This window comes from Morus notabilis, unplaced genomic scaffold (assembly GCF_000414095.1).
Source record: "Morus notabilis unplaced genomic scaffold, ASM41409v2 Scaffold235, whole genome shotgun sequence".
In the NCBI taxonomy this organism is placed as follows: Eukaryota; Viridiplantae; Streptophyta; class Magnoliopsida; order Rosales; family Moraceae; genus Morus; species Morus notabilis.
This window is the reverse complement of record NW_010360036.1, coordinates 205,764-216,059: the sequence shown is the minus strand read 5'-3', so window position 1 is coordinate 216,059 and position 10,296 is coordinate 205,764. Positions and strand designations below refer to the sequence as shown.

The 10,296-nt window shown below is 32.0% G+C and overlaps 1 pseudogene; it reads right to left on the bottom strand.

Moving 5' to 3' along the window:
• Window positions 1-456: 456 nt before the first annotated feature.
• Window positions 457-3,552, bottom strand: LOC21401057 (annotated as a pseudogene).
• Between the last annotated feature and the right edge of the window lie 6,744 nt (window positions 3,553-10,296).

Here is a 10,296-nt window from a genome sequence, read left to right as displayed (position 1 = left end):
TATAAAATGTTTTAAAGAGCTTCATTTATGCTCTTAAAACTATGTATACGGTTTCAAAATTGTGAAAAAAGCGGGCTATTTCTTTTTTATTTCTAATTATACTCTATTACACGATTTATTTAATTTGAATTTTTAAATTAATTAAGCGGCTCACATATCCTGTTTGTTTTGGTATTGTAAATGGCTTCATATTTGGAATTTGAGGTAGTTGCAGCTATTTTTTTTGAGAGAAACAAATAGTAACAAAAGATTCAAAATGAAGCACATTATAGAGAAATACAACCCTAGAATCCGTATCTTGTCAACTTTTCTCATGCAAATCTCTCGGCTACAGGAATTTTTTTTTATTATTTTTTTTTTATGTGTATTAGTTGGAAAGGTTTGTTTTATTATTATTATTTTGCTTGGAATTGATTGGGAAGCATGCATAGCACACGCATGAACGTACTCTGAATATAAAAAACGTGGTACACAAGAGACTTGGATCAAATTAAGAAGAAGAAAATACCCCAGATCAACATGATTACCTAAACCGCAATAATTTAAGGGAAAACCCAAATACAAAACACTCCCCTTGTGAACCAACTCCACAAGCATGAACCGCAATAATTTCCTCCAACGTCTCATTCCACCAAGATATTGATGATCATTATATGTCGCATATAAGCTTGCCAAAAGCTTCCATGTGCTCCGGCTGCAAACCAATGGCAATCGATAGGCTCCCATCATTAGTTGGACTTGGCAGCACATACGCCAATCCCTCAAACATGATCCCACCGGGTCCCATGAAAATTGGCCGGCCCCACCCAAAATCAGCATCATAAATGGGCAGCCTAACCCAACTAGTGATCCCGAGATTTGGGCACCTAAAAGTGTGGGCCCCGCGAACAAGGGCCGACAAATCAGGCTGGATCTCTAGATAGTCAATGGCTGATTTTAGATACTCATTGTTTGTCTTGACCAATGTTTTGTGAATTTGGCTAGCGGCATACCATATTGGCTTTGACACGAGATCACCCGCCAAGGCAATGGGCGTGGTTGTGAATATCACATTGCCAAAGTAGCTTTGTGGGAGTGGGGGTTGCAACCTAGCCCTCCCGTCCACCGCGACAAACAGCTTCGTCTCTTGATCGTCCGGCAGCGCGCGCGCCTTGCACGCGCACCGCCAAACGTGACCCGACAACATCTCGTATGAGCTATAGCTAACCGAGCTCCCGTCTTCCTTGGACTTGTTCTTGAGGGCAATAAGTTGGTCCTTGGTTATTTTGAAATTGGCAACTGAGGTAGTAGTTTGATATTTTGAGTTCTTTTGAAAGTTGGCACTAGCAGTGTTTTTCATGATTGGAGGGGCATCATATTCAATGTGATCAAAAGCGGGTCGTGGTGGGTCTCTAGAACGGATGAGCGTCCTATCAATAAAAGGTGGAACTTTAATGTCAAGGCCTCGAGCCACGTCCGACCATGAATTCACAAAGTGGAGACCAGAAGCTCCATCAACCGCGTGATGTTCCATCCCAACTCCGAGAGAAACTCCACCGCATTCAAAGTAAGTAACCTGCATTCCGTACCAACCATTCCAAGCAAAATTAAAAGTTGTCTATTAAGCTCCAAAGAAGGGGAAAAAAAAACCAAAACAAAACAAAACGAGAAACAATTTAGGCGAGGGTTAGAGAATAATTTAGGCGAGGGTTGTGGGTTTGATCACACCAGCAATCTTTATTTATTATTTAACAGAGCGACAAATTTTGTAATATCATCTTATTTTTATTTAATTCAAGAAAAAGAAGATCTGGAAAAATTATTATCAATAGTGTATTTTGAATGATAAAGCTAAATAAAATCATATCAAAAGCAAAATGAAAAAATATGCAAAGCACGAGAAGAACGTGCTTTACTACAACCATCGTCCATGTACGAATATCATTATATACATTAAACACAAACCCAATTCCGTCTACATAATTAGCTGTGGCAATTTCGTTATTTAGAGTAGATATGACTGTTGATTAAAGAAAATCTGTTGAACCTAGAATTGCAACGTGGCATAGTTTAAGAGTGCCACCTTTTTTTATGTGAATTGCCTGTTATTTTAAGTCTCATTTACTTCGTTATTTTAAAATTTTAATTTAAATTAATATGTAATTTTATGTGAAAATTATATGATTATTTTTTAAAATTTTTTATTATAATAAAATTTAAATTATAAAGTTAAAATAATTAAAAAAAACGTGGCTAGCATTCCTCCACATCCCGAAATGTAAATACCGGCTCTAATTCGAAGTCAAAGATCATGTGCAAATATGATCTAAGAGTCAGCCTTTACTTTCCCAAACACCAATATACATTCATTTACCAAAAACAAACATTAATGTGCATTTAGAACAAAATAGCAATGCATGCCAACCAGTTACGACTTTCTGACTATTGGACATGACAGAGGATTTACATTTTACACAACATATATATTTAAACCTCATACATTTCACTTATTTAAATTTTTAATTTTAATTTTATTATAATTAAAAATTCTTATAAAAAATTACATTTATTTTTTTTATTATAATAATAAAATTTTATATAAAATCACATTTTAACTCAAATTAAAAATTTAAATATGTAAAATATACATGCGTTACGTAACAGTTTTGAACCACAATAGTTATCACAAAAGACAGTAATTTTCTTACTTTTTTTTTGAATAATTTACCTAATTCCACCCTCGACAGAGTAAGAAGTTAATGATAGTTTTCAACACAAACATTGATGTCACTATTGGCAGGTCGGTACATTTCACCCAGCTAGGATAATAAAAAAAAGACTAGCATTTCACGCGGTGAATAGTACTAGGGCACAATTTAAAAAGTTGTATCGCACAAAAATGTTACCATAGCCCTAAGAAGAAAGAAAAAAGTAGACCAAAAGACTCTCACAATTGCATACTATTGAATATTGATATTTTTGCACCAAAAAAGAGAGGAAAAAGTAAAAGCTCGTTAGTGCCCCTAACAACATTATCCCTAACCTTAATATTACCTGAAAGACGGCGAGTGGATAGGAAGAAATGCCGCCGGAGAGGTCGACGGCGGGAATGAGGGCCTTGAGCTGCGGCGTAGGCGCAAAGTCTCCGAAATCATCGATGACGGAGGACGTCTCGGCCTCGACGAAGAGGACGCCCTCGGCGTTGCAGTCGATCTCAATCCTGCCGGAGGCGTCACGGCTGGGCGACGGGGTAGAAGGTGACGAGGACCCTCGCCAGGGCTTCCTTGAGAACCTCGGCGTTGAAGAAGTGGTCGGAGTTTGAACCGGCAGGTCTGTAGAAGTAGACGCTTGGGGTGTGCATGTTGGACACCACCAAGTCCAAGTTCGAGTTCCAAATCGACCGCCTCGGCGTCTCCTCCGCCGGTTTCACGATCGTCCTCTTCTTCACAATGATCTTCATTATTTGATCGAGTTAAAACGACAAATAGAAAAATAAACGGACTTGCACTTCTCTTCTGTGGAAACAAAAGTTTCTAGTAGTACTACAGCTCGTCTATCTCCACAGACTATTTATCCTTGATTTTGTGGACAAACACAACAGTCAATATCACGTTTTCCCAATTATTGTGATGTTATTTATTTTCGGAAAATTAGGTAGCGCATATATATATATATATAAATAAATAAAAATACTGAGACAAAATTAGGTAGAGGTTAGCTGTTCTCTCACGCTTTCCTTCCGCTAACTGCTTGCCTGCTTCCTTCCCACAAGGCGGCTTTAGCAAAATTGTCGGTTTATTTTTTGAAAAGATATCACTCTGTAGTGACGTACCAGGTCGGTAATATAACTCACGACACGATAATATGATTCAAAAATGACACAAATTTTACATGTTAAGACTTAAGATTGAGAAAAAAGATGTTCGGATTAGAATTGAATCGACCTGAAATTATCATAAAAATCACGGGTCAATTTCAAGTTAGATCCGCCTAATCTGAACACACCACGAAGCTCGTAAATAACTAAAATATATATATGTTGATATTTGGTTCATGGATTCAGAACTATTATCATTTTACGTGTATTTTTTTGTGAGAGAAAATACTGTAGCGAGCCACGAACCATGATTCGAACCATGGCACAAATCCCTCTTCCAAACGCACGAGTCATGGCATGAACTTGTGATATCATGATAATTATAGTTAAAATTTTATATTATTATTTGCTTAATTTTAATAGATGTTATTCTATTTTAGTGTGTTATAAATTTTAAGTCATTTTTAATATGTACAAAACTAAATAAAAGTATACAATTTTCGTATCAATTTCAGGTTCACGGGTCAATTTCGTTTCACGAATTATTTTCGTGTCGTGTCGTGTCAACTCATAAAGTTATCGCGTCGTATTCGTATTGTGATTTTTAAAAAATTTCATATTTAAATTGATTGTAAATTAAAAAAATGATCAAAACACGATACGTAAAATGAATTGTCACCTCTACTCTAGACTTCGAGTACTATGCAGTTTTGTAGTAACTTTTATCAACTTTTTGTACATTTGTGTTTGAAACGTCTCATTGAAGTATAGTATTATTTAAAAGAATATCATAATTAATTAAGTACTCTATTGCTCTTTTTCGGAACATGAAATTGAAGTTACTTTTAAACAAAACATTTTTTGATTTAATTAAGGGTAATATCCTTAAAAAAGCGGATTTAGTTAACTTACATTCCATTTTTGTTTTTTGAATAACAAATTAAATCAATGAGATTTCTCAAACAGAGATACTAAACTGCTGGCATTGTGGTGATATTTTTTCTTTTGTTTTTTAAGGAAGGAAATCTTATCTAATTACAGTATTCGCCTAACCATTATAAATACGAATCATAATTATTTCTATAATACTAAAAAGTTAACATTTTAAGAAGGAATAACACCTGCTTTGATATATTTTTTTTAACACTATCACGTCTGATTTTTCAATAATAATAATATTAGTTGTCATAACATTGTAAATATAATTATTTATGATAGTTACAATAATAATCTTTGACAATGATTAAACAATAATAACAACAAAGAAAATAATTAATTTAATAATTATAAAATGTTTTTCATTGATATTGTATAAGAGGTTAAACAAGTTAAAGTATGCCAAGGAAGCAAACAATGGCAAACATGAGAGATTGACAAAAGCAAACTATACCAAAACAAAAACATTGACAAAAGCAGCTCTGTTCCATGTTTTTTTTTTCTTTTTTTTTTCTTTTTTTGGGTAAGAAACGTAACTCATTCAAAAACTAAAGAAAGGAGGGTCCCAAAACTAAGGCGACCACTCCAAAAAAACATAATGGGAAGTGATTTGAAGCGGGCCCATAGCCTTTTGCTGTTTGCTATATTATAGTCCGTAGTAAAGAACAAGACGACTCTAGAAGAGGGTAAAAAGTCAAGAGTAACAACTAGGTATCATACTTTCCAGCAAATAAAGCAAATAGATTTCACATGACACCACAGTTTTAAAGAGTTGATATAAGATGAGTAGAGAGATTTTTCTTTATTTCACTTATTTAAATTTTTATTTTTAATTTTATTACAGTTAAATTCTTTTATAAAAATTCACATTTAATTTTTTTTACTATAGTAAAAAATTCTCACATAAAATTACATCTCAATTTAAATTAAAAACTCAAATCAACGCACTGAACGAGGCCTTAATATATTCCAACTAAATTGATACCCATTAAATAATTTAAGTAAGCCGTTGCCTTATCTTAATAAATGTAGATTAGTTTGCGCTAATTAATCAGGCTTTGTGTCAAAAAAAACAAAAACAATTAAAGGTTTCGCTTTCATATCTTTCTATAATAAATGAAGGGTTTTATATCCCATCATCGATTTAGAATCACAATTCAAAATTATTCTCGATTTACGTGTATTTTTTGTGTAAAAAAATATTGTAGTGAATTATGAACCATGATTCGAATCATGATACGAATACACCAACCAAACGCACTCAGATTTCATATGCATCATTCGTTAATTTTTTCTAGTTTTTCTACGTGGAAGTGCTTTCTTCTAGAATTTTTTTGTTTTTGTTTTTTTTTTTTTAATTTTCTTTGGTTGCTGTGAGTCTTTCTAGAATTTGGTTGACTCCAGGGTTGTGGCTGAAGAAGGAAGACGTGTCTATGAATATGATGTATAGTCCATTCGTTTCTGGTCCGCACATTATGTGGCCTAATACGCCGCTAACTAAATTTGGAAGCTTTCCGCGCCTGTCACCGTCTCTATTAATTATATAAATACAAGGAATAAAGAAGATGTTATAAATGTTCTCATTAATTGGCCATTGCAAGAGTAGGTTGAAAAAAAAATTACTGCTTGTATATTCTACAGGTTTAGACTCTTAAAGTATACGGTTCCCTTCATTTTCACAAAAAAAAAAGACTGTTAAATATATGTACATATACTGGAGTTAATCACTGTCGCCATCAAGCTCAATTAATTAAAGATTTCAAAATTATGTTTTCTAAAGTTTCCATCACCATATTATTAATACGTACGTAAAGCACTAGGATGAAAAAGTAAACAGTACTTATATAGAAAAAAAAAGAGCTCCATTATTATAATTTATAAATGAAAAAGCACATATCTTTCCCCCTTTATTATTTTTTCTTTTTTCTTTTTTATTTTCTTAAAAAAGGCATTTCCCTTTGTGTGTCTACTTCAGATGTTTCAAAAAGCAAAAAAAAAAAAAAAAAAAAGGTAAATATGACACAAAAATAACGATACAAAGGGCGCGTTTGGATCTCGTTCTAAAATGATTTTATTTTTTATATGAAAATGAAAATGAAAACGTTTTCAATCTCAAACAGAAATTATTTTTGAAAATATGTTTGGTAGTCTTATCAAGAGATTATTTGAAAATAACGATAGAGGAGAAATCAATAGATCATTGTAAAAAATGACACAAAAATAACGATACAAAGGGCGCGTTTGGAACTCATTCTAAAATGATTTTGTTTTTTATATGAAAATGAAAATGAAAACGTTTTCAATCTCAAATAAAAATTATTTTTGAAAATATGTTTGGTAGTTTTATCAAGAGATTATTTTCAATGTAAAAAAACTCATTAATGTCTCTCTTTCTCTCTCTGCTTGAGAGAGGAGAAAATGAAAACAAAAAATAAAAAAACGACTAAAAGTCATTTTTCATTTCTTTCTTATTTTACACTAAATTAAAAAATTATTTTTATTTTTATTTTTTTATTTTTATTACACTAAACACCATTTTAAAAACGTTTTTATTTTTTCTTTCTCAACAAACATAAAAAATAAAAACAGAATCAATTACAAACCCGACCAAAATATTTTTAACGCTACAGCCGGTAGAAGATGTGAGATGGTTATTGTGGGACTCTGGTAGGTAGCTATGCCATTAATTTAGCTCGTTTTTTTGGTAGAAATTAATTTAGCTCGTACCCCTTTTTTTTTTTTTTTTTTCTCAGATAAGTAAGTAAGAAATGGCCGCTCAGTATTGGGATTGGTTGGTTAATTAAATCTAATGCTTGTTTGGTAAACAGACGACGAACGAATTTAACGTGCTGTCAGCTGAAATAAATTAAGATAACATGTGGAAAACCAGTGCTATTATCCATTAATTACCAAAGTATCGTCTATCTGTAACATAAATTAGATCCATTCTGTATCATATTACTCATCGATTAGTAACATCATTATAGCATGCTCTATTATAAATGAGAGTACTTTTCTTATTACACATTTCAAAACTATCCTCCACCTATTTTTCTGTTTTTTTTTTTCCCCTTTCTTTCGTTCCTTAAAAGCTTCTATTTTGTAAGTGTTTTTCATCAATGTACATTTTTCTTCTAGAGGATAATTCCTTTTTAAATGATCATTTTTTTCCCTAATTGTTTAGTGAAAAAAACATCTTTTTTTTTCTTCTTAAATGTATTTGACTAAAAACACATTTTAATTGAAATGTACATTTTAATATATTTATTTTTTGAGTCTCATATTTTCAAATGTCTCTGTTCTATAATATGCGTCCTATTCAAAATGTGCTTCATACTTAAAAATTTTGACTTCCAACCTTTAATTTTTTTTTTAAACGTGGTCCTTGTAAATATTTGTCTTACTTATTCAAGTTTTTCATTTGGTCTCATCTTTTATAATTGGAGTCTCAAAAGATCTCTTCATCGTTGTGATCAGTTACATCATCTGCTAATTTATCTAACACGACTTTGTTTCGAGATTTGAAGTCCTTTACACACATTTTTCCACTAGAAGCTTAGCATGTGTACAGACAACCCTAAGGGTGCTTTGGTTGAGGATAATGGAATGGAAAGGAAATGCCATTTTGAGAAAATGGTCCAATTCCATTATTTGGTTGATAAGTTTACTTCAGAATGGCATTTCCAACTGAAAGCCCATTCATCTAAATTAGGTGAATCAGCATTCACATGGGGGAGACCGGGAGAGAGGAAATGTCTTTCCATTCAGCTTTCTTTTTCTTTTTCTCCAAATTGCCCTTCTTAAATTTCTCCATTGCTACCTTTCGACTACCCTTCACTCCAACTGAGGCCAACTACCTCTTCCATCTTATAAAAAAAATCAAAAACCCATTCTTCTCTCTCAAATCCAACCCACGTTGAAACCCAACCGAACATCATTAAAGCTCACACCTAGCGCCGCTGTACATCGTCGGAGCTCACACTCAGCACCGCCATATAGCGTTGTCGAACATCATTTGGAGCTCACGTTTAGTGTCGTTGGTGCCCCACCACTTACATCGACGTTCTGTCATCGATACTGAAGCTTCACCAGCCGAACTTGGCTCCGTCCATTGTCTTTTTAGTCTTTTAGTCTTCTTCTTCATACCTTGATATTGAAGCAGATTTCGGGCCCGTTTAATTATTTGATTTGAGTATTTAGTTCGAGTTGAGATATAAATTTATGTGAGAGTTTTTTACTTTAGTAAAAAGTTAGATGCGACTGTTTCTGAGAGTTTTTTACTGTAGCAAAACCCGAATTCTAAACTCGAATCGGTGAAATGAATGGGGCCTTCTTCTATTGTTGCTTGGTTTTATTGGTTTGTGAACAAATATTGATGGGTTTCTTTTTCTTTATTTAGTTTGTTCAGAATTTAGTTTCTTTAGATTTGTCTTTGTTCTTCAAAATGGTCTTTTTTTTTTTGCATAAGGCTCTAGTTATAGATTTGAATCTGCTTTTTGATGATGGTCTCTTTTTTAGATTTGGGGTTGTGCATAATTGTTCTCAGATCATGATTTTTCATATTTGGGTAAACTTTGAATAGTGGTTTTCGGCCAGATTTGAGTTTTTCGGTATTGTCTATAGATAATGATTTTTTTTTTTCATATTTGGATAAACTTTGTATAGTGATTTTTCATAAGTACAGTTGTTCTTCGAAAAAAAAAAAAAAAAAGAGTTGTTAATGGTAGTTTATACATTTAAGAAAGTTGCATCTTGAAATTGATTAACGCTGAGAACATCTCATGAAAAAAATTAAAGAAAAAACTCAGCCTAAAGTTTAAAGAACATTCATGCTAATTGATTGTGTAATTTGACTTTTTTATTAAGGGCATTTTTACTTATAAATGTTAAAAGTGATCATATTTGAGTTTGTAATAATTTATTATTATATAAAAAATTAAATATTATTTTTTTACCATTCAAATATAATTTTTAAATTTTGTCCTTCAAATAAAAAGTTTTTTTTCAATAATTAAATTATTGTTTTATTATTTTAATTTTAAATATTTAAATTATTTGATGATTATTAATCAAGGGTATTTTTGACAAAATATGGTTTACTTTCATTCTATTCCGTTGTCAACCAAACAACATAATCTTCATTCAGGTATTGATTCCATAACTCTAACCAAACTAAAGAATCAGTTTATGATTCTAACACATTCTAATTCTATTACTATTCTCATTATCATTCCGTCACTGCAACCAAACGCACCCTAAGGGTGTGTTTGGTTGGGAGGAATGGAAAAGAATGAAAAAGAATCAATGTTCATTCTCATGTTTGGTTGGTTTTAGGAAAATGAATGGCTATTCAAAATGGAATGACTTTTCCATCAAATTGGTGAATCATCATTCATTCCTCATATTAGAGCAATGCCCATTCCAAGCTCTTTTTATTTTCTTTTCCATTGTTACCCTTGAATATTATAATTATTATATTAATATTTATAATATAATTTATATTATATTATAATAATTTATATAATGTAATTATATCTTATAACATATAATATAATATATTATAA